The sequence below is a fragment of the Typopeltis vanoorti genome, chromosome 17, assembly GCF_054136105.1.
Source record: "Typopeltis vanoorti isolate ZY-2024b chromosome 17, IOZ_Tvanoo_1.0, whole genome shotgun sequence".
NCBI lineage: Eukaryota > Metazoa > Arthropoda > Arachnida > Uropygi > Thelyphonidae > Typopeltis > Typopeltis vanoorti.
Genome location: NC_143565.1, coordinates 89,581,333 through 89,608,779, shown reverse-complemented (window position 1 = coordinate 89,608,779; position 27,447 = coordinate 89,581,333). Strand labels below are relative to the sequence as shown.

Genomic DNA, 27,447 nt, shown 5'->3' with positions numbered 1-27,447 from the left:
CACCCCAAAATCAACCCATGCAGAAAGTTGCACGAAGATAAGTCCCTTGAAACTAATCTGATATCCGCAAAGAAATCTGAAGAGAAGCAAATCACATGGAAGGAGTGATTAATGAATAGATCGATAAACAACCATAGCTCTGATCGCGATATAAAGGAGATAAGACTGTTCTTTGACGTAGCATACAAACAACACCCCTGGGGTAGTCACTGAAGGGATAAGCACCCTTACCTGTACGAATGCAGTAGAGCACACTGTACAATTAACCTCAACCATACACATAAAACAATACCCAACCCCCCTGAAACACGTAGACAAATTAGAGAAGCTCATGGACTATGAGAAGGCAGGAGTGATTGAAAAGTCGGTATCCCGTTCATACTGGTCAAGAAGGCAAATGGTGACCTGAGGTTTGTTTTAGACCTAAGAGAAGTGAACAAAGTCATAAAGCCCATCGACTTTCCAGTATGTACAATAGAAGAGATGTTGGTCGGACTGGAAGGGGCAAAGGGCTTTTCAAAACTTGACCTGAACTCTGGGTACTACCAGATTCCCCTCAGGAAGGAAGATAGGCAATATTTCGCATTCACCACAAAGTGGCAGAAATACCAACTATGCCGACTTCCTCAGGGAGCCCGAAACTCTGCCATGAGTTTCCAGTGCCTCATGAATGATGTACTGGCGAGACTTTTAGGCAAAGGCGTTTTATGCTTCCAGGTTGACCTACTGATATATTCCACCACCATAAAGGAGCACACTGAAACCTTGCTGAACACGTTAGGTAGGTTGGACAAAGCCAGGCTGTCACTGAAATACTCAAAGTGCGAGTTCTTCCTCGACATAGTCGAATACCTCGAGCATATTATAACAGGGGATGGAATAACACCCTCATGAAATAATGTAAATGCCATACTAGATGTAAAACCCCCCTCCACAATCAGGCAGGTTAGACGGTATATGGGAATGGTAAATTTTTACCATAAATTCATTCCCCAATGTTCCGAAATAACGAGGCCCATAGTGAACCTGACCAGGAAGGGAACAAAATTTGTTCCCTTCCTGGTCAGGTTTCTGGAAGGCAGAACAACAAGAAGCATTCCCGTTAAACAAGGCACTAACTATGGCCCCCATCCTCATTCACCCAAAGCTAGGGAAGACCTTCTACCTTGCGGCTGATGCATCCAAAGATACTATCGGTGCCATACTGGAACAAAAGGAAGGGGAATAGTTCAAATCAGTCACATTCATTAGTAGGAATTTGTCCGTTGTCCCCTTCAGAGAAGAATTACTCAGTAATTGAGAGGGGAAGCATTAGCAATTGTATATAGCCTCAGGAAGCTCCTTCACCTACTGTTAGGGCAGGACATCGTCCTCAGATCTGACCACAAACCCTTGTCCTTCATGTCTTCTATGAAGGATAAAAATCAAAGAATTGTGTGCTGGTCTTTAGAGATGCAGGAGTTTAGAATGGAGGTCAGTTACATATCCGGAAGAGCTAATGTGGTAGCTGACTACCTGTCCCGGTCATTAACGCCCCAGACTGAGGAAAGTCCCAACCACATCGGAAGAACTGCTGAACGAGTCTCAGTCATTCAAGAATCAAAGGAAAAGGGAGTACCCGAACCCCAGTGTCAGACCTGGAAGAAAGCTGACATCATTCAGGCACAGAAAACCGACCCGGTATGGGGAGCGGTTTACAAGAAGTTGTTAAGTGCAAACGGCAGATATCATGGATCAAAGCCAGATGACAATATGCAAATAGACAGTGACGGCCTTCTGCTATCTAGACAAGGCATCACTGGGAGATGGAGAGAGAAAATAATAGTACCCGAAGCTATGATTCCATGGATGTTACACACATTCCATGATACTAATCTAGCAGGGCATCAGGGAATACACAGAACGTTGAGGAGGGTGACGGATAGGTACCTCTGGGAAGGTATGAGACGTGATGGAGGCATATGTCTCTTCTTGCATACTATGTCAGAGGAAGTCCCCAGTCACTGGTAAGGCCACTATTCAGCCGTTCTCTCTCTCTCCCCTCGCGCCCTTTCCAGGCCGTGGCCATGGATATTGTGGGGCCACTCCCCACATTGAAGGGGAATAGGTACATCTTAGTCGTGATAGACATGTTCTCCAGGTTCCCTGAGGCCATGGCCATGAAGGATCAAACGGCCAAAACTGTAGCAAACAAGTTATTCAAGATGATCTTTTCGAGGTATGGGACACGTGAGACCCTGCTGTCAGATCAGGGCACTAACGTCACGGCCGAGGTACTCCTACAGTTATGCGAATCACTGGGATAAAGAAAATTTTCACCATCCCATATCACCCCCCAGGCAAATGAGATGTGTGAGAGGATGAACCGCACTCTGAAGCTCACCTTGGCGAAGCTAGCAGAGGAGCAGATCTCCGAATGGGATGTTCGTCTACCTCACACCCTTTTTGCCTGGGCAGAGACTGGTTTTCCCGACATTGAGGAATATCTAAATAGCCTCATAAGAGATAACAAGTTAGCATATGACTTAGTGGCTGAGACCAGTGAAAGAAGCTCCCTCCATGCAAGACAGTATGCTAACAGACTAAGGAAAGCTAAGGACCTAAAGAAAGGAAGTTTGGTTCTAATGGATCAGGGTTACAAGGGAAAAGGAAAGGGGGGAAAGTTCTGCAAAAGTGCACTCGGACCATTTGAGGTGATCGAGAGGATAACACCTGTGACTTTCAGAATCAAGGAAACCAGCCCTCGTGGTAAGGTTAACGTTATCCACTCTGATTGCCTCAAACTATACAAGACTAGGTCAGCAAGGCTAGTCTGTTTTGGTGACTCATTAGAGAGTGTCTGGGGAAATGAGAGAAGAAGGAGGGGCCAGAACAGATATAGACATAGAAAAGCCTCGACCCACAACAATCTGCGATCAAAGAAAAACGGACACCACAATGTAAGGGAGGAAGAACGCCTCCAAGATGAATATTTCCCTTTCTTCATAAGACACAATGAGACCCCAGATGTTGCCTGTGAAAATGATACCAATCGGGGGAATCAAGATAGGCTGACTGGGCCTAGAGAGGGAGAGGAGGCACAAAATCCAGTGCATAGGTATAAGCTAAGGAGTAGGCAAGGAGGTCAACCCTTACCCAGCGAAAAAAGAGAATGTTGCTAACATCAATCAAAAAAAAAAAATGTTTTTTCAATAACTCCATTAAGGAAAAAATTTTAATTAAAGGGGGGAGGGGGACCTTTGTTTGTGTTGCAAATAACTGACCCACTATCCATAGGCCATTTGTTTCCGACCCAACATGAGAGAATAGAAACTTAAGGAAAGGACATGCTTATACTTACAAGAACAGGGTTGAAGGAGTACTGTACATATTATGATCCAAAGATATGTCAACTCGACTAAAATTATTGTTGTAAAATAAGCTAAGAAAAACTGTGTTTTAGGACCATGTTAAACAGTTCAGAGTTAAAGTAACCAATCGGCTATAGCTAAGTGTATGACGTAGACAATGAGAGAGGGTGCTCGCGAGGAAGATATAAGGAGCGGCACGCGGTTCAAATGCTCTCTTGTTTTTTCTGCTCCTGTGTTCCCGTTCGAGCCTGGATGGCCGAGGAAGCTTGTTGCCGGTGACCAGCAACTATCTCCCGGTTGCTGTTATAACCGAGACGAACAAAGCTACCTGTGGAATGAAGCCAGATTTTCAATAAGGAGCCATTGGTAAACCACACCAATGTAAAGACAGCGAAGGGCAACCTTCGAAGAAGAAATAAGTAAGTCGCAGCAGCCATAGAAGCAAGTGGCTAATGAATACGGAAGTCTTGCCACATCTGAAATGAAAGCGTGGGGAAGTCACGGAAACCCCATTAGTAAAGACAAAATGGTAAAGTACAACCTTTTTATCTATCTTATATAATTGTAAACATAAAGAAGAAAAGGAGGACAAGGATTTGAAGAGTTCCATGCATTTGTTTGCTCATAGTGCCTCAGTGACTATGTTGGACTAATTGTCTGTGTCAGAAGACTCGTGCTATTCTAAATTTGTGCCAAAAAGGGAACATAACTTTTGAACAGTTTGTTAGGAAGAAGCTGATAGCTGTAGTAGTGAATGTTAGCCTGACTTTCACTTAAAGTGTGGGGCATAGAAACTTTACAGAGTTGGACTTTGTCTTCCATGTTATAGTTTAAAATAGTGTGAATTTGATATGCCATGTGTAACCCATACTTACAATTGTACATAGGGAATGAGTATTGATTAATTCTGCAAAGATGGATCGAGTTCGAGCTTAATTATAATGCAGAGATATCTAGTTGAAATACTTAAGCTTAGAGAATGAAATTTTGGATCACTTAACCTAAAAGGGGGGGGGGGGATTCAGACTTTCAATTCTGAATAAGAGGGTAATTTAGTAATGAAGTTATTATTTCAACTATATTTAGAATGTCTAATCGAATGTGTATCTTTTCTTGTGCTATAATAAATGTATTCTTTTAAACCAAAGTTTATAAGTTCTGTTGTTTTGAGACAGACCTACCACTTATAAAGAACGTTCGGACCTGTGTGAGTGAGGGGGAACATTTCATGCAAGGAGAGAGGGGAGCTACGACTGCTCACCACGTGATCCCTATGTTAACTAATGTTACTAAGATAATCAAATAAGTATCAGGAATTAGTTACCGGCTGGCGCCGGTAACTTATTATTATTATTATTATTATTATGTGACACCTCCAAGTAGTCCAAGGACTCATCAAGGGAGAGTGTGCCAACAGCATCAAATGATTGATTCTCTTCGAACTACTAACCGCACTCAAGCGTTTTGCAAATCTTATCCTTGAACACAAAAAAGAATCCATCATAAAAACTTAAATTTGCTGCATAACATATCAAAAGGAAATGTCCATTGCTTTGTTAAAAACTATATATCACTTTTATCTAACTGCGACTTTGCTTCATTTTAAAGATATTCATCCATTAATTTGGGATAACTGCTCATTTCCCTTATAATGCTCTTTTCCACTTTTTTTTGGAGATCACATATTGAAAAGTTGGAAGGTTAAACTTTATTTCTTCCCTAAACTTCTGACTTTTCAGAATATCATCTTCATTCTAATCAAGGCAACAGCTGTTCTATTATTCTATCTCACTAATTCAACTTCTTCTTCAGAACTACAAACTTTGCACAAGTGAATTATTGCCTGATGTGGTAAACATGGCAAGGATACAAAAGTCACTTGTAAACAAGGTTCCAGTTCTTTAACAACTTTTAAACATTGTCAGAAAGTTCAATATTTTCATCTCTCAAGTTTACATCACAGATATAAAAGACTAAATTAGAGATGAGTCATTTTTACAAATAAATATTGCCATTAAACAGTTTGTGGGGCCATAAATATACAAAAATTTCTCTCATATATGTAACATTAATAAAGAAATTACTCATTACAAGAAATAATGCATTTGTTATTATATATTTAGGAAATGTTTACATATAAAATAAAATTAAGTTATCCTTTGCTTTTTATTTATTTATTTATTTTATTTATTTATTTAATCAAAATTGGCTGCTGCTAAAAATAAAAATAAAATTGTAAGTGAATCTGATATTGCTAAATAGCACATATCCTACAGGTGTGAATATGTGAACCATCATTAACAAGCCATGTGAGAACAGGAAATGTACAGGAAACAAATAAATTATTAATAATTAACATTTGTTTTATTACCTAGTCAGTCATAAATACTGTTACAAATTGAACAGTGCATAAACCTTTAATCTATCAGCATATCATTTACAGCTTTTAGCATACCACATGTATAGCTTGCATATAGCAGCACTCAATGTTCGAGATATCTCCCTTTTGCCTTCATACATACCCGGAGGCTATCAGGCCATATATCAATGGTGGCACACACGCACAATATCCAGCAGAAATGCTGCCACTACTTGTTTCAAATCCACCTTCAGGCTGGGGTGTCATTTCTTGCACTCTACTTGCTCAAGCTCCAACCACAATTTAAAGTCCAGTGCATTCAGATCGTGACTTCCAGATAGCCAATCAGATGGCGATATGTGGTCAGGCACATTTTCCTCCAACCACTATTGTGTGGTCCTCGCCTTGTGTGCAGGAGGTGATTCCTGTTGGAAGGTTCACTGCCTACCTTAAAACAAGGTGTTATTCAGGGGCTGTACCACAGGTTCCAGCATGGTATCTTGATACACTCGGCAGAGGTTTTGATCCTCTTTCTCACAGAAATGCAACTTGGATACTCACTGATACATCACCTACCACCAAACCATCACTGATGCAGGTTGAGGACCTCTCTGAATCCTGGGTGCTATGGCACATGCTGTGCAACCATCTGGAGCATATACTGAATTGTTTCTCCATTAAACAACTCTTCAATGGTGAAAATCTTCTCATCTGTGAAGAGGATATCTGGATATCTCTGTATCTGTTGTTTGCATACTACTGAAGAAATGCCTTTGATTTTATTATCCTCTGCTGCATAAGTTGTGGTGTTAGAAAGTGTCCAGTAGATCAATGATAGGCTCTCATCCCCCAGGTCATCAGTTAGTGCACATGACATCATTCTCTGCGAAACATTCATCTCTCATGATATCACTTTCTGCATTCTCTCAGGATCACGGCAGAGGCCCGCCTTCATAACTATCACAAGTTCTTGTGTCTTATGTACCGTAGTTGATCTGTTCTCTGGCAGTCAGATATATCTTTGTATCATTATAATGGTTAATAGTCTGATACATAAACATCTGACTGATCCCAAATGTTTTTAGTGTGTTGAAAATAACAGATGGGTGCATTCCAACATTGAAGTGCTATTAAGGCTACATGGTTCTCATAATCTCACCCTTACATGTTAACCCATACAGCTAGACAACTCTCTCTCTACTGATAAGCATGTGAATGTTGGCTGCACACAGGACAGAACAGGTCTCACACAATTCTGTGAGCAACGTGGGGATATGCAGAACTTGTAACAGTATTTATAGCAAGACTGTGTATATGTGGATCTTGGGTGAAGAGAATAGCATGTGATTCTATAAATTAAGTTCTAGATATGTGTATGTGAATTTATGGCATAATTTAAAAAAAAATCTTACAGGGAGAGGGAAAGAGATTTGTTTGTAAAGTATAAATAACAAACCAATAGGATGTAAAGAGGAGTGATATGATTGTGATGTATAAATTTCTGAAAGGGTCATACAGGATTTCAGTTGATGGAATTTTTCATTTTATGAAGGTGGGAGAAAAGGACAATAGGGTATCCTTGAAAGCTGAGAATGAATGCCAGTAAGAAAGGGGGGGTTACATTTTTCTCTCATAGGAAGGTACATGATTGGAATGAATTGCCATTGGATGTGGTATGTGCAAGCAGTGTGAATGAATACAAGAATATAGGCGGTGTGTGTAGTATGTGGCATCTCTCAATGAGTCAGTATATAATTTATATGTATATAAATTATATACATATACAAATAATAATAATCATCTTATCATCTTACAGAGCATTTACATATATACACATATTTACATATTATATTTATTTTTTTACAGTGAATTTCATACAAAATTTACCGTTTTTTGAATTCTACACCCTCTGTCCAAAAAGAAACCAAACTTTTCAAAAATATAAGAAACTAGTGGTGCCACCTGTTGTGTCTTTTTGTTGTCGAAAGCAGCAGCCTTCCTTAGTGATGTGTCAACTGTTTATGACATTTGTTTCATTAAACGTCAAGTTATAGTGCCAAGAATGACAGTGTGTATTAACGAACGGTCGGAAAATGAGTTTCAAACAGAGAGCTGCAATTGACTTTTGCGTTAAACTTGGTAAAAGTTTTACTGAAACGCATGAAATGCTTCAAAAACATACGGTGATGAATGCTTATCCTGTACTCACGTTTACAAGTGGTTGTGAGATGCTTGAGAACAACGAAAAGCCGGACAATCCAAAAACTGGACTGAGCAAAGTTAACATCCAAAAGGTGTGTGATTTCATCGAAGAAAACCCGAAATCATCCATGAGATTGATTGAAGATGAATTAAGGATTCTAAAATCAACTGTGCACAACATTTTGACCAAGAATTTGGGCCTTCGTAAATTGAATTCATGATTTGTTCCCCAGAAGTTGACCGATGACCAAAAAATGTATCAAATTGAACACTGCACTCATTAAAACCCTCATAAGGACTCAAACATCCTTGAAATGATCATTACTGGTGACGAAATGTGGTGTTTTGAGTATGAGCCTGAAACAAAGCGCCAAAGTGTTGAGTGGAGACCACCAGAAGAGAGGCATCCGAAAAAAAGTCGCTTGGAGAAGTCAAAAGTAAAGAAAATGCTGATTTGTTTCTATGATTTCCAAGGGCATTATCCACAAAGAATTTGTTCTGCTTGGCCAAACGGTCAATGGTGAGTTTTATCGGGAAGATTTGAAGTGATTGATAGCAAGAATTCGTCGCGTATGGCATGAATAGCGTGACGACCGACCATTCATCAAAAAACACTGTCACTTTTGGCACTATAACTTGGCTTCTAATGAAACAAATATCATAAATAGTTGATATTTGTTTAGCTGTATAATCTAAATGGAAGCTGTAGAAGTTTCCATTGATTCTTCTAGTTCTACCCTTGATATCTTCTACTCTATGAAATATTTTCTCCACATTAATCTGGTACCAATCTCTTATCAACTTATATCTCTCAATCATATCCATATCCCCTCTTCTTCTATTCACAAGGCTTTGTAATTTGCATTTCCTCAATCTCTCCTCGTATCTAACATTCTATAGACCTGACACTAACTTAATAAATCTTCTCTGGGCCTTCTCCAATGCATCCTCACCCCCCCCTTGACATTATTCATTATTCTCTATTATTCATTATTATTAACATCATTATTATTCATCATTACTCTTCATTATTGCCATAATCCATTGGGATGTTCTTACAGTTTTAGCAATGTGACCCCTAAACTTCAAGTCTCTGTCCATCATCTCAGATCACAGATCCCTCATTTCCTACATCTCCTTCAAAATTTCTCCATTAACTGTATATTCTACATTCCAACCTTGCCTACCAAATTTCAAGACCTTGCACTTTGCAACGTTAAACTGATCGTTCCGATCATTTGCTGACTCATAGTTTATTGAGATTCTAGTGCAAGGCCACAATGTTTACTCTACTTCTCATAGCCCTTTCCAACTTTGCATCATTGGGGAAACTGCACATCCCCATCTCCAATTAAGCCAGACCAATGTCATTAACATATGAGTTAATGACAATGGTCCCAAAACCGATCCCTGTAGTATTCCACTAGTGACCTTCATCTTTTTAGATACTGCTCCTCCATATACAATCTGCTGATAACTATCTGACAGACAATCAGCTATCCAACTTACTAATACTAGAGTTTAGTTGAAAGTGTTTTCACTTGGTTATACTATAAATTAAAGATGCCAAGAAATTATATTCTTGGTTTCATCCTCTATCCAAGTGTAAGTAAACAAAGTTTGCATGTGAAGTATTTTCACAACATTGCTACTTTTATATAGAGGCTAATGACTTCTATTGACTTTATGTGAAGTCATCACTTGCAAACTTTGTTTGCTTACACTTGGATAAAGGATGAAACTAAGAATATAATTTCTTGGCATCTTTAATTTATAATATAATCAAGTGAAAAAAAACTTTCTACAGCTTATAATCTTATAGAGTTATACAACAAAATGCATCCATGTGCCAAACAATGTTTGCTCATACTTGGATAAAGGATTAAATCAAGAATATAATTTCTTGGCATCTTTAATTTATAACTTACAAGTCAGTTATGTAATCCCATCTGTTTCAGTTTAGCTACCAGCTTGTCATATTATTATTATTTTTTTATTATTCAGGCCTCCATGGAGTCAAAAGACTCATCGTGGGAGGTCCTTCCTAAGAAACACAAAGTCTATCAAGACTCATCGCGGGGAGGTCCCCCCCCCCCTAAGAAACACAAAGTCTATCATACCACTCATTGACCGTTCTCGCTCTCACCACCCCATCAGGCAATGTATTCCATGGTTCAACCACCCTCCATGCAAAGAAACCACTCCTCATCCTCTTTCTCACAGTTTCCTTTCGTAACTTCCAGGGATGGCCTCTTGTCATCACTCCTTCCCGCTGTTCAACCAAGTGAAAGAACTTCCCAGTGTTAACCCTGTAACCACCTCTCAACAGTTTAAAAGTCTCAATCATATCACCTCTCCTTCTTCTATCCACCAAACTCTGCAGTCACATTCCCTCAGCCTATCCTCATAACTATTGTACAGTCCTGAAACCATCTTTGTTATCCTTTGTACCCTTTCCACAGTTAAATTATCCCCTTCAAATCCTGGGGACCAAATCTGAGAACAATAGTCCAAGTGTGGTCTGATCAGGGTCTTATACAATGGAATCAAAACTGTTTTATCTCTCTGCAGGTCAGTGTCCTTCTCATTATTGCAGCAATCCTCTGTGTTACCTTCACCACATTTGCAATATGTCCCCTAAATTTCAGGTTTCTATCAATCATCAACCCCATATCTCTTGTCTCCCCTACTTCCTCCAGTATAACTCCTCCCATAGAGTATGCAGTGACCCATCGATGTTTCCCAAAACTCGAGAGCTTACATTTTGCTGCATTAAACTGAAACCCCCATTCATTTGCCCATCTATCTAGCTTTTTCAAATCCTCTTGTAGGGCTATAGGAATCTATCAATGTCCTTTGAAAAATCCAAGTACACCACCTTATATCCTTTATCGAATGAGTTTGTTACCTTGTTTCTATACATAAGCAGATTACTGAAACATGACCTCCACCTAAAAAACCTATGCTGACATCATAAAAATACCGCTATTATCAACCCACTTCTGAATCCTAGTCCTCACCAACCTCTCCAATGCTTAACATAACAACCCCAGACAGACAGACAGACTGACCTGTAATTTGTAGTCTTTCTTATCCCTTCCCTCCTTTGTGAAGTGGAATAATTTTTCCCACCTTCCATTCCTTTTGGACTAGTCCTGTTGCAAGCCTCATGTTAAATAGTTGCCAAAAGTGTCATTAATTCCATAGGACATTTACTCAAGACATGTGGAAATATACTGTCAAATCCTACTGCCTTATTAACATCAAGTTTACTTAATTACTCGTACACTTCCTGCTCATTCAGCATGTCCCTCCTCTGCCATACATTCTACACTTCAACTTCTGCTGATGTTGCCTTCACAAGGATGCAACAGACCAATAAACTGATCATGGAATAATTCAATTATATCGTCCACATTTGTTACCAATCTGCCAGTGTTATCAACTAGCATCATCCTCCCATGGTCATTCTTCTTTCTACTTGCGGCATAGCAAAATTAAATCTATCTTCTGCCAGCTTCATGCCCTCAGTAAACTACATAAAGATGACATCAATGTCATCATCAGGTCTGACAAGGGAAGTGCTACCATTATCCTCAATGCCAGTAAATACACTAAGAAACAAAATATCATTTATAGAGCCCACTCCATCTATACACCTTTAGATTAAGATCCTGCTAAATTGCAAATTAAAAAATTAAAAAGGCTACTCAAAAAAATTTCTTCCTGGCTTCCTGACATCACAAAAACACTTAAACCTTTCAGTTGCCATTCCCCCCCCCAGATATAGGGCTTACCTAAAATTATTATTAGTAGTAGTATTATTATTATTATTCGTGACACCTCCAAGGAGTCCGAAGACTCATCACGGGAGGACACCTATTGTACAACTCTCCATGTCCACCACTATACCAAACCTCTACCACCAATCATCTACATCAGTGCCATCTACTGCCCACCACCACAGCTAGTATTTTTTGTCTGTAAATTGCATGTGTTCTGAAGGGCCAATTTGTCTGTATGCAGGATGAAAAACCCAAGTTTCCAGGAAAAAAAACCTTGCTACCTCCGTATGAGATTAGCTAACTCACCTTCGATTGAAAAAGTCCATATAAAGATTCCTCTCATCATGACGAGACTCGGGCTTAGGCCTTTTCCAATTGAAGGGTGCAACGTACCGTTGTTCTTCCAATTGCGCTATGGAGGCACTTACCACTGTTTCCCACTGCTATAAATTATCCAGTTAGCAAAATCTCTTGCCCTCCTTCCTGGCCATACCACATCATACATAAAAAACTCTCCCCATTTTAAAAATTCATAAACCAATTTCCCCTTAAGATCCTATAGTATCCTATAGTAGATACCACTGTTTCCCACTGCTATAAATTATCCAGTTAGCAAAATCTCTTGTCCTCCTTATTGGTCATACCACATCATACATAAAAAACTCTCCCCATTTTAAAAATTAACCAATTTCCCCTTAAGATCCTATAGTATCCTATAGTAGATACCACTATTTCCCACTGCTATAAATTATCCAGTTAGCAAAATCTCTTGTCCTCCTTACTGGTCATACCACATCATACATGAAAAACTCTTCCCATTTTAAAAATTCATAAACCAATTTCCCCCTAAAATCCTATAGTAATACCACTGTTTCCCACTGTTATAAATTATCCAGTTAGCAAAATCTTTTGCCCTCCTTACTAGTCATACCACATCATACATAAAAAACTCTTCCCATTTTAAAAGTTCTCAATAGAACTTTTAAAATGGGAAGAGTTTTATAATCTAATTGTTAATGATACTGATATCCCAGTGTGCTTTGACATCGCCTTATTTTTCACTAACATTCCTTTAAATGACAACTTATTATTGCTTTAATTTTTTTTAATATCTTGATATCATAGATCTCTTTTCTTTTGCTATCCATTCTGGTTATTTCTCTTGGAAGAACAAAATTTATAAGCAAATAGAGGGTACCACTATGGTGTCTCCCCTCTACCAATTTTTTATTTATTTATTTATTTTTATGGAAGATTTTGCAAGACAAGCCCTTGCTAAATAAATTTATTTATTTAGCGTATGGCATAATAAAGACACATGACATCAGAATATACAAATACATATTTGTGCAGACAATAAAAATGAAACAAGTTTTGCAAAACAAGCTTTTGACTCAGCCTCTCTCAAACCTTCTATCTGGTTAAGATATGTAGATTATTTATTTTCTATTTTGTCTCAAGGCCAGGCACATTCAACATTATTCTTGGTCCCTCAATAGTCTCCACCATAGAATCCAATTTACAATCGCTAATAATAGTCTAGCCTGTCTAGATGCCTTGATCACCTGTCTACATAATGGTAACCTATCATTTTAAATATACAGGAAACTTACTACACAGGCAGATACATTCACAAAATTTCCCATCACCCCCCCCCCCCACTCTCAACAATACAGTGTCATTGAAACACTAATACATAGAGCCTATAAACTTTGTCCCAATGAGATCTTTATTGCAGAAGAACTGAATCATATACACCATACTTTTTCATATAATGGCTACAGTTCCTACAGTATGAAAAAAAATAAAATAAAAATAAAACCAAAAATAAACTTCCTCCTCTCTCAGTTCCAGGTGAATGTAGAGTTCCTTGTTCCTGCAAATTAGCTTATTATGAACAGACAGCAAGATCAGACACCATCTGCATAGAAGAATATAAAAACTACCTCTGCAGTCAAGACTATATTCCATCTGGCCTTGCAGACTATGCTTTGGATGCAGCTCACAAAATCAACTGGAACAAGACCATTATGCTCCATCACAGTAAATTTAGAAGAGAAAGCCTATTAATGAAAGACTGTAGAATTTGCTACTGCTCTCAAAAATCAGTCTAATTTGAATAAATATGATTGCATAAAACTTCCCAAAACATGGGAAACACTAATACTTCAAGACCTTAGTCTACATTCTATGTTGATGACAGGTGTCCATAGAGAGCCCCCCCCCCCCACACACACACCTAAATTCTAATCTTTCATCCAAGTGTTTCATTTAGTTTTGTGCGTGTGAGTGGGTTACATGTCTCGTATTGTACTCCCTGATGATGATGTCTCTGTAACTGAGATGAAATACAATGGAAGAATTAAATGTTATTTTTAATCCTTTCCTAGTGCTGTTTCACTTCATTAAACTTTTAACATGGAGAGGGGATAATCCAATGAATAAATGATGATGATCAGGTGATTCACATACGTGTGGTAGGAATACACTGGACTTGATGGAGCAGCATATCATCTTGTAAAATTTGTTGTGCTTGATATGTGTATTTATTACTGACTCCTATCTTATGCTGCCTGTACATACTCTCACCAAAGCTGGAAATTAGCCTATATTCAACCCATTCCTAAGAAGGGCGACAAATCACTGCCATCTTACTGCCCTATCTCACTCATGTCAGTCCTATCTAAAGTGGAGAAAACCATGAGTTCTCAACTCCTACACTACCTTGCATAGCAAAATTAAATCTATCTTTCTGCCAGCTTCATGCCCTCAGTAAACTACATAAAGATGACATCAATGTCATCATCAGGTCTGACAAGGTAAGTGCTACCATTATCCTCAATGCCAGTAAATACACTAAGAAAAAAATATCATTTATAGAGCCCACTCCATCTATATACCTTTAGATTAAGATCCTACAGGCACCCAGCTATTAAGCGCCCACCAGTATGGATTCTATTGCTGCCAATGAACTGTAGATCATTGGTGATATATGAGAGTATATCACCCAGCTCATATATCTCTGAACAAATGCCATGGAGAAATTTGACAAATCTCAAGTGGTTTCACTTGATATCATGAAAGCTTTTGACCGGGTCTGGCACAAAGGTTTACTAAGCAAACTCTTATCATTTGGACTATCTTAGACTTCTGCAGTTGGATTGCCAGCTTTCTGTCTGGATGCACACTATGTGTGATGATAGATGGTTCCTTATCCTCTCACCATACAACTAATGCTGGGGTTCCACAAGGTTCTATTCTCTCACCAACCCTCTTCCTTCTGTACATCAATGACCTATTTCAATTGACCTCTAATCCAATACACAGTTTTGCAGATAGCAGCACATTGCACTCCTCCCTTTCATTTGACAAACCTTACTCTACACAACTAGCTTCAACCTACAGTTTTAGTGTTATCAAAAATAATACTGGGGGGGGGGGGGGAATGTTTCTCTTTTGTGAGAAATAAGCCAGAACTGGGTTTTTTTCTAGCATTGAAGTTGACGAGCTTATCTGATCCCATTGGTAGAAAAAATCGAGTTCTGTCTTATTTCTCACAAAAGAGAAACATCTCCCCCCCCCAAGTATTGTTTTTGATAACACTAAAATTTCTAGACAATATAAGATTTCTCTTCTTGGAATTACCCTGACATCAGGCCTCTCCTGGCATAAACACATTACAACCACTGCATCAGCTTACAAAAAAAACTAGGATTTCTCTTTCACTCAAGACGTTACTTCACCTCTAAACAGCTGTTAACCTTATACAAATCACAAATCCACCCAGCTATCAAATACTGCTCTCACATTTGGAGTGAGACTCCTAAAAGCTCCCTCAAAATGCTTGACTCAATACAGAGGAGAGCAATTAGATTGATAAATGACCCATCTCTTACCAATTCCTTCCCCTCACTTTCACACAGATGTTTGGTCTCCGCAATTATTTGTGTATTCTATAAATACAGTCATCCCTCTACATACGTTGGGGTTCCATTCCATCTAGCAGGACGTAAGTCAGTCGGACGTAAGTTGATACATTAAATCAACAGATTTATAGGGGGTTAGGGACTAAACTGTAATAAGTATACTGTCATTTTAATTTTTAAACCTTATAAAACTGTACTTTGTGTTATTGCCACTATAAAACAGGAGAATAATCACTCAAATCTTCCTCCACGATGACATCTTCATTACCCTCCGTATGTGAAGGACCAGGCTGATGCTCTTCTGGTGTAACCTTTGTTTTTTTGATGAAAATGTTCAATGTGCTTTGCTTATTTCTCTTCTTCTTTTCATCATAAATTTGTTTATAGCAAGCAAATGCATCATGTGCTTTCCTTTCTACTAATAAGTAGCATTCAAAATTGGGGTCCATGTCTTCAGCTATTTTGAGAACATCGCTAACTGCAGAGAACAAGACCTTTCACTGTGAATTGTTTACTACCTCTTCTTGTTTCTCTTTTCCCTCTTACTCTTCTCATTTTTTCTCTTCTGCAACACAGCTCAGTTGGCAGAGCGGTGGACTGTAGATGTGTAACAGTACTGATATCCATAGGTCTGTGGTTCAAATCCGCCTCGACCGAAATTTATTCACAGCCGGTTCGTTGGTCTAGGGGTATGATTCTCGCTTAGGGTGCGAGAGGTCCGGGTTCAAATCCCGGACGAGCCCACGAAATTTTATACGCCAAAATAGCTCAGTTGGGAGAGTGTTAGACTGAAGATCTAAAGGTCCCTGGTTCGATCCCGGGTTTCGGCAGGAAATGTTTTTAGGATTCAATTTTGAGTGGCGCTAACGTCGCCGTAGCACGTGGCGGTGAATTTGAGCTGTGCAGAAGAAAGTGATTTTTAATCAGTGAATAGTCCACTTTTTTCCCCGTTTTTCTACGTTTTTGAGTGCTAAATTGTTTCTCTGAATACGAGTGTACTTCAGTGGTTGTTTTTTTTGGAAATTAGTTGCTGTCGCAATATAATATATTTTGGTACCGTCGGAATCGAACGCATAACGGTGAAAGACAAAACGAAGCTAAGTTACTGTATTTAGTTATATTTCATTTTATTTAATTATATTTAGTACTTAAATGTTCTGATGTTTGTACTTTTTTTTCCTCTTATTTATTAATTGAATAATTATTAAAGATTACGCTACTCGGCAGTAAGGAATGATGGTGGATTCAGCAGCAGTCGCAAGTGGCGTAACGCCAAGTCCTCCGCCATTTAAGAACTCAATTATTAGCAATATCATAAGGGACTTTGTGGCATGCAGTACTTGCGGTATGTATGCATCTCGGGAATTACATATGTGGCTTGTTAAAGAGAGTGGAGAGCGTATGTGCACAAAATGCAGGCAGTTGGAGGAAATAGGTACATTAGATATATCGATATCCGACATTGTTGCTCCAGGAAAGGGGAATGAATGTAGGAAGACAAGTAGTATGATAGGAGAGAATGAGAAAATAATAGTTGATAGTGTGGAAGGTGTGAGTGACTGTGAAAGTTTAGGAGATGGTTTTGTTTGGGAGAGTGAATTTAGATTAAGAGTGACTGACCTGCAGAGGGAGATAGATGAGTTGAAAGAGGAGGTGGAATGTCTTGTAAATGAGAGCCGAAGTATGAAAGATAAGATTAGGAGAATGGAAGAGATAAATGCAAGGCAAATCAGAGTAGGAGAGAGAGAGAATTTAGGGAGTATGAGTGAGAGGTATGGGGGTGCTAGAAGAGGAGAGAATGGAAACAGTAGAAGAGAGGGAATGAGAGAGAGGTATGGGAATACTAGCAGACGAGAGGATGGAAACAGCAGGAGAGATGGAATGAGAGAGAGATATGGAAGTGCTAGAAGAGGAGAGAATGGAAGTGGTAGGAGAGATGGAATGAGAGAGAGGTATGGGAATGCTAGAAGACGAGAGAATGGAAACAGTAGTAGGAGAGACAGAATGAGAGAAGGATATGGAAGTGCTAGAAGTGGAGAAAATGGAAACAGCAGGAGAGAGGGAATGAGAGAGATGTATGGGAGTGCTAGAAGAGGAGAGAACCGAAACAGTAGAAGAGAGAGGTATGGGAATGAAAGAAGAGGAGAGAATGGAAACAATAGGAGCGAGGGAATGGTAAGAGGTATAAAGTATGGTGACTCAATGATCTGTGGTGTTCAAGATAGGATGCGTGAGGAGTGTTTCCCAGGAGGAACAATAGAAATGGTGGCTATGGCAATTAAGAGAGGTGAAAGGGTGGATGAGATGATTGTGATGGTGGGAACGAATGACTTGAGTGGTAATATAAGTCGGGCAGCGAGAGATATGAGATTTTTGCTTGAGACTGTACGGAAGAAGACAGAGAGAGGAAAAATAGTGTGCGTGTTGCCTAGGTATGATAATGATGAGCTGAGCAGAAGAGCGGTGATATTGAATGGCATAATAGCGAGAATGTGTGACAAGAGAGGACTGGTATATGTGGATGCTTGGAGTGCATTTGAGGAAAGAGAGGAATTGTATGTGAGAGACCGTTTACATTTGCATGAGGAAGGACGTAGGCATCTGGAGAGATTGCTGTTCAGAACGAGTCAGTGTGTCCCAGGGAGGATAATAGCAGGGGTGGCCTCTTGTGGGAATGGATACTTGGGAGAAGGGAGACAATGTCAGGTAACACTGAGCCCAGTGGAGTCTAGAAGGGATAATGCTGGGTATAGAAACAATGGCATTTATATGCTTTATACTAATGCCAGGAGTATCCGGAATAAGGGAGAGGAATTGGTGGCGCAGATAGCATCAGCCTGGCCAAAAATTATTGGGATCATTGAGACGTGGTTGACAGAAGGGGATATAACAACAGGAATAGAAGTCGCTGGGTATAGCATTTTTCGTCAGGATAGGACGGGAAAGCGTGGTGGTGGGGTACTGCTTATGATAAGTGATGACCTATGTCCTCTAAGAGTGGAAAATTTGGAAGGAAGTGAGACAAATGATTTTGAGAGCGTATGGTGTGAGGTAGAGGTAGGCAAGACAGGATATTTAGTGGGGTGTTGCTACAGACCCAGGAGCACAGAGGATGGGGACCAGGAGATGTTTAGACAGCTAAATTTGGCAAGTGCAAGAAGAATGATTGTTATGGGAGATTTTAACTTCAGTAGTATAAATTGGAGAGAGGAAAATGCATGTAGCAATAGGGGAATGGAATTTCTAGAATTCTTGAGGGACAAATGTCTTAGGCAACATGTAACAGAGGGAACAAGAGGTTCAAAAGTTGTGGATTTGGTTATAGCATCAGAAGAGTTGATAATAACTGAGTTGACATCTCTCCCACCAGTTGGAGAGAGTGACCATATGGTGTTAACTTGGAAAATGAATAGACATGCAGGAGTATCAAAGAGACGGGAACTTATGTGGAATTATAAGGCAGGTGATTATAATAGTCTTAGACGTCAACTTTGGGAAGTTTCATGGAGGGAGGAATTGGAAGGCCGGGATATCACCAGTGTGTGAGAAATTGTGAAAGAATAATTGTTATCAGCAATGGTAAGTTGTATACCACGAGTGAAGAAGAGGACGCAATTTGGAGTAAAGTGGATGACAAACAATATTAAACAGGAATTGCATGCGAAAAAGAGGCTATGGAAGAGATATAAGGAGACAGGTGAAGAGATGCATGAGGAATATAAGACACAGGCCAGAAGAGTGACTAGTGTGGTAAGGAAAGCGAAACTGGAATATGAGAGGAGATTTGCCCTAAGATCCAAAGAAAATCCTAGGGAATTTTTTTAGCTATGTGGCCAGTAGGAAGAGAAATGACTGTGGAAGAATGATATTGTGGGATAAAAATGGGAATAGAGTGACTGATGCAGAAGACACAGTGGAATTGTTCAATGAACACTGTATTGGAGTATTTCATCCTGGAGGAGTCAGTTTTAATGCTAGAGGGATAGGACTGGTTCGAGGGCTGGAGGTACAGGAGGAGAGTGTGTTTCAGATACTGAGTAATTTAGATGTCAGGAAAGCTGTGGGACTGGATGGTATTTCACCATGAGTTTTGAGAGAATGTGCTAGGGAATTGACAGTGCCTTTAACATGGCTTTTCATTGAAAGTCTGGCTTTGGCAAAGGTGCCCAGGGAATGGAAGGAAGGTAAGATAGTACCATTGCATAAGGGTGGTAACAGACTGGAAGTGTCTAATTATAGGCCAGTCTGTGTGTCATCAGTAGTTGTTAAGATCTTGGAGAAAGTAGTGAGGGACTGTGTACAGCATTGGGCAGATGAGGGTAATGTTATCTGTGAGAATCAACATGGATTTGTGAAAGGACGCTCTTGTTTTAGCAATATGCTAGCCTTTTATAATAAAATTACAAGAACATTAGATGAGGGAAAGGCATATACTGCAATTTTCTTAGACTTGGCGAAGGCATTTGACAGGGTGCCACATGATAAGCTGATATTTAAGTTGCATCACATGGGTCTGGATGTCAGATTGGTCAACTGGATTCAGGATTGGCTGTCTGATAGGTATCAGAGAGTTGTGTATGGTGGAGCAGTTTCCAGAAGGCAGAGGGTTACAAGTGGGGTCCCACAGGGCTCAGTACTAGGACCTATATTGTTTAACCTTTATATCAATGACATAGCCAGTGGATTGCAGGGGGATATTCAGTTGTTTGCAGATGATGCAAAGCTGGGAAGGATTATTAGTAATAGTGCAGATGTGGTAGCCCTGCAAGAGGATTTAAATAAGCTAGATAGATGGGCAAATGAATGGGGATGTCAATTTAATGCAGCAAAATGTAAGATCTTGAGGTTTGGGAAACATTGATGCGATGCTGCATACTCTATGGGAGGAGTTATACTGGAGGAAGTAGGGGAGACAAGAGATCTGGGGTTGAAGATTGATAGAAACCTGAAGTTTAGGGGACATATTGCAAAGGTGGTGAAGGTAACACAGAGGATTGCTGCTATTATGAGAAGGACACTGACCTGCAGAGATAAGAGTGTTATCATTCCATTGTATAAGTCTCTGATCAGACCCCTCTTGGACTATTGTTCTCAGATTATTTCCCCAGGATTTGAACTGTCCAACATCCTTTCACAGTACACCTTGAAACCCACAGAACAAGTTTATTTTCCTCCTCCTTCATTCCTGTTACTGCTGAACAGTGGAACAGTCCCCCCCCCACCCGATGTATTTCCCAAGGAATACAATATACAAGCAGCTGAAATGAGGTTCCTTTGAGGGGTTGCGGGGCTGACAAGACTCGACAGAGTCAGAAGCTCTGCAATTCAGGAAACCCTCAATACTCAACCATTGCTTCTCTGTGTTGAGAGATCACAGTTACATTGGTACGGGCACCTGGTCAGAATGCTACAAGAAAGGCTCCCCCCCCCCAGCAGGCCCTCTTTGCCAAGCCAGAGGGTGGGAGGCCACGTGGAAGGCCAAGGACTCGCTGGATAGATTATAGCCAAAACCTTGGGTGGACACATTTGGGAGTCCCACCAGAACACCTGAGCTTGGTGGTGGAGGATCGTGACCATTGGAAGTTCCTCTTGCAGCTGCTGCCCCCACAACCCAATTAGGAAAGGTGGGCCTTGAAGATGTATGTATGTATGTATACAATATACAGGCTTTTAAATCAAATGTAAACAAGTTTCTCCTTTAGTACTATACCTATAGTATAATATATAGCACTAATGTACTATAGGTTGATCACCTACCTCTCGTGTATGAACACAACATAGAAAAAAAAATTATTACTCTGTTTTATTTATATTTTGCTGTTTTCTAAGAATTTTTTTGTTTACTGAGTATAAGTATGCATTTTGCACAGTAATAGAATACATGATATGCAGCAAGAATACACAGTATGTGGAAGTACTAGTCTGATGATTATGGTGAGCTTAGGAGAAATACATAATAACATCGATATGTGACTATATTCTGAAGGTCAAAAGGCTGAAATTTGGAAGAAGAAAAAGACACTCTGCAGGCAGCACAAGATGAATAATGGTAATAATCAATCACATGAAGAGTATAAAGAGCAGGCCAGGAGAGAGAGAGACTCAATTGTTATGGTTAACAAAAGTGCAGTACCAAGAGAAAGTGGAAAATCAGGCCAAGAAAAAACATAATGAATTTTTTCAATATGTGGCAAGTAGAAAGAAGAATGATTATGGTAAGATGATATTAATGGATGAAAGTGGGAGATTGAAAACATCTGCAGGGGACATAGTTGAGGTATTTAGTGAGCAGTTCATAGTGTTTCATCCTCAGTGTAAAAGTATAGAGAATGAAATGAGAGAAGACTTAATGGTAAGCAAGCAAGAGGTATATGAAGAGTTAAATAAGCTAGATGTCAATAAGGTAATAGGACTTGATGACATATCACCACATGTCTTAAGGGGATGTTCCAAGGAGTTACCTGTTTAACAAGAGTCTTACAACAGCATAAGTCACAAAGGAGTGGAAAGAAGGCAAAATTCTTCCACTTCACAAAGGTAGCAGTAAGGCAACAAATTATAGGCCCATTATATACCTGAAGTTGTAGTTAAGGTAGTGGAGAGGTTGGTAAGAGATAGGATGTAAAATTGGATTGATAACAGGTTGGGTACAAAGAATACCTAAAGTATTCTTTGTATTTGTCAGCATGGGTTTGTTAAGGGGAGGTTGTGTTTTACAAATTTGCATATGTACTATAACAAGGTGACGAATATATCGGACAAGGGAGATACTGTGTATCACATATGCTTTTGATAGACTGCTGCACCACAAGTTGGTAACTCAATTGAAGCAGATGGGATTGGATAATAGACTAGTGAAGATAGGTGACTGGTTGTCAGAAAGATTGTTGAAAGTTTTTCTATTTGGTTATACTATAAATTAAAGATACCAAGAAATTATATACTTGGTTTAATCCTTTATCCAAGTGTAAGCAAACAAAGTTTGCACCTGAAGTATTTTCAGGACTTACTTCAACCTTGATATCACCTCTGGGTGTGGCTCCCACTGATCAGACCTCAACAAAGGTCAAAATTGGTCTGGGTAGTGACCCTTCCCATATTGCATAGCATTATACATGTCCACAAGGAAATGTGCTTTGTTATGGGATACTAAGGCAAGTGATGTGAAGTCATACCACCTTTACCACGAGTTGCCCAAGTCCTGAAAATACTTCCAGGTGCAAACTTTGCTTACACTTAGATAAAGGATTAAACCAAGTATATAATTTCTTGGTATCTTTAATTTATAGTATAACCAAGTGGAAAAACTTTCAGCAACTAACTATCTCTAATCCAGAGTATTTTAATAATAAGGTGTGACACCTTTTGGCAACTCGTATATTGAAATATGACGCCTGCATTAAACCTTGGTATCACCTCTGGCTCCCACTGATGTGCTTTTGTGCGGAAGTAGTTGTAGCAAGGCTGTAGCCAATGAAGTTTTAACTGAGACTCGGCTATTGCTATTCCAGGTGTGGCTCTCACGGATGCTTTTGTGCTGAAGTGGCTGTGGCAATGCTATAGCCCAGCGTTTCCCAAAACTTTTCTTATGATGGAACACTTCACAAATCCTGAAATTTTAATGGAACACCTTGGTTAGAGTCAGGTATCATCGATCTAATATTCCGTGTAAAGCTAAGCGCCCACCATTGCCGATGCAGGCTGTATCGCATCGCAAAAATGCGATAGTGCACATTACAGGTGTCCAAGGACGCATTGCATTGACTTTGCTTGTGACTGCACGTTTCCTAGAACAGATACCTCCATAATTCACTCGCGCTCGGAGGTGTCGACAACCACGAGTGGCTGAGTTCAAGGTAAGTGCACGCTACCCTTAATAGCACAATCCACACACAAAGTGAGGAGCACTTGATTTACAAACATGTTTTGAGCTTGTTGCAGTATTTATAACCATTCCAAGCTCATATTACTTTTGATAATTTTTCACGGAACACTTATTCACTTTCTGCGGAAAACAGTTTGGGAAACCCTGCTGTAGCCAATGAAGTCTTAACTGAGGCTCGGCTATTGCTGTTTCCGGGTCTAGCTCTCATGGATGTGCTTTTGCACAGAAGGGGCAGTGCTTTCCTTGAGATATGAGCGGATCTTCTTGGGGGGGGATAGGGATTTGCCTGTTTTGTCTGGTGGGGGTTAGCGTGCCACTGGAGGGAGCGAACACTGAGTTAAATGATCACTCATCATTCACTGTTGGGTGATCTGAGTGATTGCAATTTATGGAGAGGTAACCCCACACTTAAAACAGGGAAACCAGTCTGGGTGGTGACCCTTCCCATAATGTATAGCATTATACATGTCTGCAAGGAGATGTGTTTTGCATTATTAAATAAATCAGCTAATGCCTTTTTATTCCCGTATACGGGGAGTAGGCGAGGCCATTTAATTAATAATTAAATGCAAATTAATAATAATTTGCATTATTATTATTATTATTCGTGACACCTCCAAGGAGTCCGATGACTCATCTCGGCAGGACACCTACTATACAACTGTCTCCACCACTACACTGAACCTCTACTACCAATCATCTCCATCAACTCCATCCACCGCCCACCACCACCACAACTAATATTTTTGTCTGTAAATTGCGTGTGTTCTGAAGGGCTGATTTGTCTGTATGCGGTATGAAAAACCCAGGAGAAAAAACCCTGCTACCTCCATATGAGATCGGCTAACTCACCTTCAATCGAAAAAGTCCACATAAATATTCCTCCCATCGCGACAAGAATCAAACTTAAGCCTATTCCAATCGAAGGGCACAATGTACCGTCGTTCTTCCAATTGCGCTACGGAGCCACTGGGATACTAAGGCAAGCGACGTGAAGTCATATCACCTTTACCACGAGTTGCCCCAGTCCTGAAAATACTTCAGGCACAAACTTTGTTTGCTTACACTTGGATAAAGGATTAAACCAAGTATATAATTTCTTGGTATCTTTAATTTATCAGACAGGTATCAGCAAGTTGTGGGGGGGCTCCACTATCTCCAAACAGGAGAGTCACTAGTGGTGTGCCACATGAGTCTGTTTTGGGACCATTGTTATTTACTTTGTATATAAATGATATTGGGATGAATTTAAATAGTGATATACAAGTGTTTGCAGATGATGCAAAACTGGAGAGAGTGATTGGAATCAAACAGATGTTGTTGCCTTGGAGGAGGACTTGAATAGATTATATCCATGTATAACAGTATTAAACTGTCAATTAAATGTCAAAGTGTAAGGTTCTGAAATTTAGAAAGCAACAATGTGATAAAAAGTGTACACTTGGCAGGGAAATTTTGGAGAAAGTTTAGGATATTTTTATAACTATTATTATTATTATTGCACCCTCCATGGAGTCGACAGACTCATCGTGGGAGGTTCATTCAACTGACAACATATTTATCATACCGAATCTTAAAATTCTTAACACTCCATGCATTAATAACACATTTTAGTAATGCATTCCGTTCACTAACAATTCTCCATGTAAGAAATCTACTCCTCCTCCTCACACCCATCTTCACTGCACTCTTACACAACTTCCAGGGATGGCCTTTGGTTTTTCCCCTCTCATCTTCTACTCTTTTTATAATCTCATCTGGAATAATTTGATAAAATCCTCTCAATAACTTAAATGTCCCTATCATCTCACCTCTTTTACTCCTATCCTCCAAACTCTGCAATCCACATCTCTTCAACATCTCTCTATAGCCAGCATTCCAATGTCCTGATATTGTCTTAGTCACTCATCTCTGGACCCTCTCAAATGTTTCCTCATCACACTGAAAAACCAGGTGACCAAATTTCAGCACAACAGTCCAAGTGTGATCTTGACCAGTGTCTTGTACAGTGGCACAATCACTTCCTATCCCTACATGTGCAGCCTTTGCAATACTATCACGTACCTCTAAACTTCAGTCTACTGTCAACCATCACTCCCAAATCTCTAATCTCATTCACTTCCTACAGTACAGCACCATTGATATAGCACACACATTCTTATATTTATGCACTCCAAATTACAATACCTTGCATTTATTGATATTAAAACTACAAACCAACTCCATTGTCCAAGTAAAAAGTCTATTCAAATCTTCCTGAAGGAAATTAACATCAGCAGTGCTACTTATAATTCTTCCCAACTTTGCATCATCAGCAATCAATCGAAGATCTTCTTTGGTAAATGATATATCATGTCAGTCGACATGATATATCATTTACAAACAAGTTAAACAGCAAGGCATAAGAACAGAACCCTGGAGCATGTCACTGATTACCCTCCTTTTTTGAGACACTGCGCTATCATACCCAACTTGCTGGTATCATTCAGAGAGCCAAACTCCAATCCATCTAACCAATATAGTATCAATTCCTTATCATGTCATATGGTAATCTATCAAATGCTTTTGCAAAATCCAAGAATATCACTGTATTTTAGTCTCTCTTATCTAATACATTCATTACTTCATTATAGGGGTGTAACGTAGACCGCCTCCTCGTGGTGTGGTGCACCCTGGATAAAGCTAAATAGTCTACAGCAACAGATGGATCCGTACTCTCCTACGAGGGGACACAGGCTCTCAGATAACTGACACAAACCTACCGAGGATTTGAGAATCATGAATATGGGCTCGCTCTTAAAAATATGCCAGTTAAACATAGAAGGCATAAGTAGGGCTAAATGCGAAGTTCTTACTAAGATCCTGAATTACCATCAAATAGATGTAGTTGTATTACAGGAAACTCACACTAAAGATGATCTAGATCTACTAACGAGAGGGAAAATATATGGTTACAAGATGATTAACTGCATAAACCATCCCATATATGGTGTGGCAACATATACAAAAAATGACATTTCTAATTATAAGATCTGTGAACCAAGTACCAGCAAGGACATATATAGTGTATCTATTATAATATCTGGTTATACTATAACCAACGTGTATAAACCTCCCCTAGCTAAAAGGCCTAATCAAGTACTGTCCCAGCAACAACATCCAAGCATAATCTTGGGAGATTTTAATAGTCATCACTCCCTTTGGGGCTATAGAAAGGATGACCTAAATGGTACCCTACTAGTGAACTGGATGGAAAATCAAAACCTCTATCTGATCTTTGATGCCAAAGATAAACCGAGCTTTCTCTCCTCTAGATGGGAAGGAGGATATAACCCTGATTTGTGCTTCTGTACTGCAGACGATTATGGCAGACAAATTCCTATCTCTAGGAAAGTATTAGACAGTTTTCCAAATAACCAACATCGACCTATAATCTATAAAGTAGGCCTAAATATTCCATTCATAAGAACAATATTAAAACCTAGGTGGAACTTTCTCAAAGCTGACTGGGATTCTTTTAAGAAACAGGTTGACACTGTAATAAGATTCATAAAGCCCACTGTAAACAATTACAATAGATTTGTTGGCATTGTTATTGGTGCTGCCAAATGAACCATTCCAAGAGGTTTTAGGAGAGAATATATCCCATGCTGGAATAGTGACAATGAAAAACTGTATAAAGAATTCTCTACTAATAATAACCCTACAGTAGCCACTGAGCTACTGAAGTCTCTTGACAATGCTAGAAAAGACAAATGGATTAAAACAATGAATAATTTTAATTTTACTCATTCCAGTCGAAAAGCTTGGTCCCTGATTAGGAAGCTTGACCCTAATACAAGGACTTCTGGTAAACTGCCCGCCATAGATCCAAAATACATTGCAAAGCATATAGTCTCAATGACTAAATATCCTCAAGATAAAGTAACTACGAGAGAGG

General features: G+C 39.4%; 1 protein-coding gene and 2 non-coding genes across 7 annotated transcripts in view; 2 read left to right on the top strand and 1 right to left on the bottom strand.

Moving 5' to 3' along the window:
• LOC150097613 (papilin-like) overlaps positions 1–27,447 on the bottom strand; it is a 1,184,257-nt gene that overhangs the window by 146,639 nt on the left and 1,010,171 nt on the right. The window lies entirely within an intron of this gene.
• On the top strand, positions 16,295–16,365 carry TRNAP-AGG (transfer RNA proline (anticodon AGG)). The gene has a single exon. It is a non-coding gene; the product is annotated as a tRNA-Pro (tRNA).
• TRNAF-GAA (transfer RNA phenylalanine (anticodon GAA)) lies at positions 16,380–16,452 on the top strand. Its single transcript has one exon. It is a non-coding gene; the product is annotated as a tRNA-Phe (tRNA).